We start from the raw sequence: 5798 nt of genomic DNA on the forward strand, positions 1-5798 counted from the left end.
ATAATTATTTAAAGATGGAATCTTAAAAATAAATAAATAAATAAAATAATAATGATTAAATAAATAAATGTGAAAATTGGAAATTAAATTTGGAAGTTGGAATTTTGAAGAATTATATGAGAATGGGGTTTTTGAAGATTAAAATTGGGAACAAGAATTTTGGAAAATTAAGCTTGGATATTGAAATACGAAGGATAATAAAAATAAATAAATGAATAACTGAATTACTACATAAATAAATAAGTAAAAGAGGTGTGGCTGTTGGGGTTGGCCAAAGGTGGCCATGCAAAAATAGGGTCATGCATGCCGGCCTGGGGTTCACACATCCCCGCACTTTTTCCTATTCCTTAGGGCCCAAGAATAACAGAAATCGCATTCTCCTCGATGAAATTCTCCTTTATTTCTTGAAACCTAGCAAGATTCCTCAAAACCCCAACTGCAATAGCTTGAGAATTTGGTGTCCCAGCATCACAAATTTCTAGTAGAGATGAGATTCCACTTCTACAGCCAATTGCCCTAGTGTTCTCTTTCGAAAAGCTCACAAGCCTTTTCTCTTGCGAACCCACTTCCTGATTCCAGAACTCGAAACAAATTATTCAAAAGCAACAACCCTTCAGCAGCCAACACATTTTTGCCACTATCCACCATTGAGACCTTGGAAATCGCTGCCACGGTCTTCTCCTTCATCTCCATAGAAGAGTTGGAATCAAGTAGGCGCACGAACACCGAAACCACACCTTGTGCCACCGAAATAATCACGTTCTTGTCATCCTCTAAAAGCAAACCCAACAGCGAGTCCATCGTCGAGTTCTTGGACTCGGAACTCCCAATCGGCAATTGAGTTATCAAGTTCCTCGCCTCCGCTCGCACTACTCCTTCTTCAAACCCACTAATACCCCATCTTGAAGCACTCCACTCCCTATTAAGATCTCACCATCTTTGATCAAACGGTCCAACTTCGTGGAAATCTAGTCTATATCGCTTTGGGTCTGGAGCTTTCCCTGAGACAACTCAAACTCTTTACACTTCGAAGCCACCAAAACAGCGTCTTGTAGGGTCTACGAAATGGACTGCGTGAGTTCCATAGAAAAAGGATTGGACTTGAACCCATGAAAGTCACCGAAATCAGCCACTTGGGTCTTGAGATCACCCAACTTGCCTCTGATAACTGCCCATTTCCCTTTGAAGGTCTGTATATGAGGTATCTCATCAGACAGAGAAGAGATAAGCTGGTCGATATGCTCAGTTTCAGGTATTTTCATAGCGGTAGAATACACAAAAAATATGAAAGTGGAGATGATGGTGGTAGCGATGGTGGAAATGAGATTGGGATATTGTTGGGTGGTGGTGCAACATGCGGGTTAGGAGAATGAGTTTGAATGGAAGATGTGGTGAAATAATAGATGGAGAAATAGGTATGTAATGGGTATAGGAAGAGTGAAGGATGGGTAGTGAGAGAAATGGGTATGAAAGATGATGGTGTGAGAGAAATGGGTCTAATGGGTATTTGAAAAATGGAAATGCATGGGGGTATGGAGGATTAAAAATGGACCAGGATGGAGGTGGCCATGTGCATGGGACTAGGAGAACGGGTTTGAAGAGTTTTGGGTCAAAATGGCCCATTTTAAAAAAAAAAATTGTAACATTTAACCACTTTTTGAAATTTATGTTCAAATTGGCCTCTTGGTGCCACGTAGGCACCATGTCATTAAAAAATATTTTTTTTCGTCATTTTAGTGAAAGCCATAGTTGGTAACTGTGGCTTCATTTTTGAACTAAAGTCGCAGTTGACAACTGTGGCTTCATATTTGAACTAAAGCCGTAGTTGCCAACTGCGACTTTAGTTAATTTTGTTTTAAATTTAAAATTTTATTAAAAATTATTAAATTACAATTTATGATTGAAATTTAAAAATATACTTAAATAATAAATTAGTTATATTTAAATTTAAAAATCTAGTATTACTTCAACAAACATAAATTGATAAATAGAAGATATTATAAATAAATATTTTATTTATTAATAAATTAATAATCTTAAATAATAAACTTATATAACATATAAATAATATATAAAATTGTATAATTTATTAATTTAAGATATTTAATTTGTTGTTTTTTAATATATTAATTTATTTGTATTATGATAAATTTATCTTTATCGAAATAATAGTATACTTTTAAACCGTAGTTGATAATTGAGATTTCAATTATAATTTTTTTTTACTTTCAAATTTAATTAAAAACTATTAAATTACAATTTATTATTGAAATTAAAAATATATACTTTAATAATAAATTATTTATATTTAAACTTAAAAATCTAGTATTACTTCAACAAACATAAATTAATAAATAGAAGATACTATAAATGAATGTTTTATTTATTAATAAATTAATAATCTTAAAATAATAAATTTGTATAACATATAAATAATATATAAAATTGTATAATTTATTAATTTAAAATATTTAATTTGTTGTTTTTTAAGATATTAATTTATTTGTATTATGACAAATTTATCTTTATCGAAATAATAGTATACTCTTAAGCTGTAGTTGTCATATATAGATTATTTTACAAAATTAGTTAATGAAATTAATTACAAAAAGTCTACTACAAAATGTAATTTTTAATAGTTTAATTAAAGTCACAAAAAAAATCCACTAAACATTAATATAGTGGAAAATAAAAAATATATATAATCTCACATGCCTCCACAAGGAGAGAACCTATGTATAACTTATACTCTCTTCCTTTTTGGATGCTCATCTCTAACTGTAACAGGTACTACATGTGACACATGAAGAACATATGTCTGTGATGGGGCTGGAGCTGGAAATAGAGGTGGTGGTGGAGGTAGCAATCTAGGTCGACGTAAGCCCCGCCTACTCCTCGGAATGGCTGGCGGTAAATCTAGTCGAGTAGATGTGTCAATCTGCACTGATGGTGGGTCTGAAGAGGTAGGAGGTTGTAATGGAGGTAGGTCTAAAGAGGTAGGGGGTTGTACTGATGGTCGGTCTGAAGAGGTAAGAGGTTGGGCTGATGGTGGGTTTGAAGAAGTAGGAGCCTGAACTGGAGATAAGTTTAAAGAAATAGGAAGCTGTATTGATGGTGGGTTTAAAGAGGTAAAGGGTTGCACTGATGGTAGGTCTGAAAAAGTAGAGTGCTGCATTGATGGTACGTTTGAAGAGATGGGTGACTGTACTAATCGTGAGGATAAAAAGGTAGGGGGTTGTAATGATGATGATACTGACGATGTGATGGGCTGACAACTACTATATCTACCTCTCCCTCGAGATGTCGATCGACCTCAAACAAGTGGTGGTCGAGCGATTGTTTACTGAGCTAGTGACCTACCTCCTCCATGCTCTACATGTGGGAGACGATAATCCTCTCGAATAATGCACTTAACATTAGTGGCCATATGAATAATATCAACAATACCAGTGCAACAAGCATCACTATCAGAGTCTTCCAATGCATGACCTCCTCGAGATATGATAGATGTCATAGTCTCAATCTGTCACATAAAATGATATATAATTATTTGTTGGAATAAATATTATACACAATATGTACATAATATTAAAGTGATACAAACCAATAAGTGGGCAGATAAGACAGTAGCCTAGTACCACATAGGTCTAAAATCATCCATAAGTGTAATAAAACGACGTGTAATATGACGATACCATGTCATGTATGGAGCATGGTAGTCCATATAAGGCTCTATAGGCTCCGCAGTGGCAATGTGGTCCCCCCTAGCCTCCCATAATGCCAGGTAGTGCTCATGATACAACCTCCAATCAAACTGAGGTTGACCTCGTCAATCTATGGAGTGAAGGTCAGAATCTATAGGGGGTGTCGAAGAAATACCCTATATGAATCCAAACTGTCGCAACACACGTTCAGGACGATGCCACTCAACAATATAAAAAAAAATAAGTGGTGACATCGTTCGCCAAATATCCTGATCAGCTAAACAAATGTTTGGAAGCAACGCTAGTATATCATCTGTGTAAGGCTACCATAATACTCGATATATTCAAATCTTAGTATGTATTTAATAAAGTTTAAACTATATTATTAATATTAATAATCTTGTTAAAGAATATTAATATTTAGCCCAAACCTGATCAGATCCCTGTTTATCAAACTCATCTTTGTATGTGACCAACACATGATGAGGAGTGTTTGTATGAGATAAGGGAACTCTCCACCTACTCCCTAGTGCATCTGGTGGGAATCTGTCATCTACAGGCACTGGTGCATGGGGAAGTGATCTACTAGGACAACCCACATGTAATCGTTCCCATGACCATAGCTAAAAATGAAATAAAATTATGTTTAAATGCACATAATTATGACAAAATTACATAATTAATAAGACTTGTAGTTATACCTGCAACAAATGTAATGGTTCTGCTATAGATTCTGCACTATCACTACAAGAAAAAAGCCTTTCGTTGACAGTTTTTCACCATCAAGGTAGGGTATATCTGTCAAGGTATGTTACTATTTATATATGTCATCTATGCCAGTGTCAAGAAAAGTTTAAATCAACCTTGACATAGTTTAAATCTACCTTGACATTTACATATGTCAAGGTTGTTTCTATTTCTACCAATGATCAAATCTTTGTTACTATGACATATGTCAATGTTTCTTTCACTTTTGTCAAGGTTCTCGGACTGAAATACCATTTTTCCAAACTCCAAATCCAATCTCCACTGTTAGAATGAAGATCACTGCGTCCTAAACGTGCTCCTAAAATTGCAACTCAATCGGACCACGAATTGACCTCGATCAAAGCTAATGATCAAAACAGTTCGGAGAGAAAAGCCCACCAAAACAAAGGTTCTATTTTTGGCCGAAAGATGACTTTCCAAAACTCTAAATCCGATCTTCACCGTTAAAATTGAAGATTAATGAGTTTTGAACCTCTCCTCCAAATTTCAGCTCGATCAGACCATGGACAAAGTGGCATCGTACCTTTGATGAAATCTGGGCATGATGTAAAAAACCTGCGTTTTTCTCTCTTCTCCTCTTTCTCTCTAATGACTATCCGAAACTCCAAATTCAATCTCCACCGTTCATATTGAAGATACATGAGCCACAAACCTCTCCTCAAAATTTCAACTCGATCCGACCACGGACGAAGCGGGATCGGACATTTGATCAAATCTGGGTATGATGAGAAAAACCTGCGTTTTTCTCTCTTCTCCTCTTTCTTTCTAATGACTTTCCAAAACTCCAAATCCGATCCTCACCGTTCAGATTGAAGATTAATGAGTCATAAAACTTTCCTCCAAATTTTAGCTTGATCGGACCACGGACGAAGTGGGATCAGACCTTTGATGAAATCTGGGCAAGATGAAAAAAAACCTGCATTTTTCTCTTCTCTTCTTTCTCTCTAAGAACGGTGGCTCTCTCCCTTCTTTCTCCCTTCTTTCTTGTCTTCCAAAAGTTAGGGTTTTCAATGGAGAGTGAAAATTTAGGGTTTTCAGTAAAGAAAATGGTAAAGGCTTGTTGAAGTATGAAATATGTCTTTCTGTCCCTTCCTTTCTCTTTTTATATGACTTTATAACAAATTCCAAAATACCACGCATGTCCTTTTTCAATAAATTAAAAATAGTATTCTTTATTTCATCTTCCAATAATAATTTTTATATATTAAACTCATAATGAAAATTGATATTAACATTACTAAAAAAATTTATTAAATATTAACTTCCTTAATCAAAATTGATTGTTGTCACTTCAATTTATAATACTTAGTAAGTAAATTAGATATA

General features: G+C 34.7%; 1 pseudogene; it reads right to left on the reverse strand.

Moving 5' to 3' along the window:
- Positions 1-347: 347 nt before the first annotated feature.
- On the reverse strand, positions 348-1262 carry LOC117921782 (annotated as a pseudogene).
- Between the last annotated feature and the right edge of the window lie 4536 nt (positions 1263-5798).

The sequence above is a fragment of the Vitis riparia genome, chromosome 9 (assembly GCF_004353265.1).
Source record: "Vitis riparia cultivar Riparia Gloire de Montpellier isolate 1030 chromosome 9, EGFV_Vit.rip_1.0, whole genome shotgun sequence".
Classification (NCBI taxonomy): domain Eukaryota; kingdom Viridiplantae; phylum Streptophyta; class Magnoliopsida; order Vitales; family Vitaceae; genus Vitis; species Vitis riparia.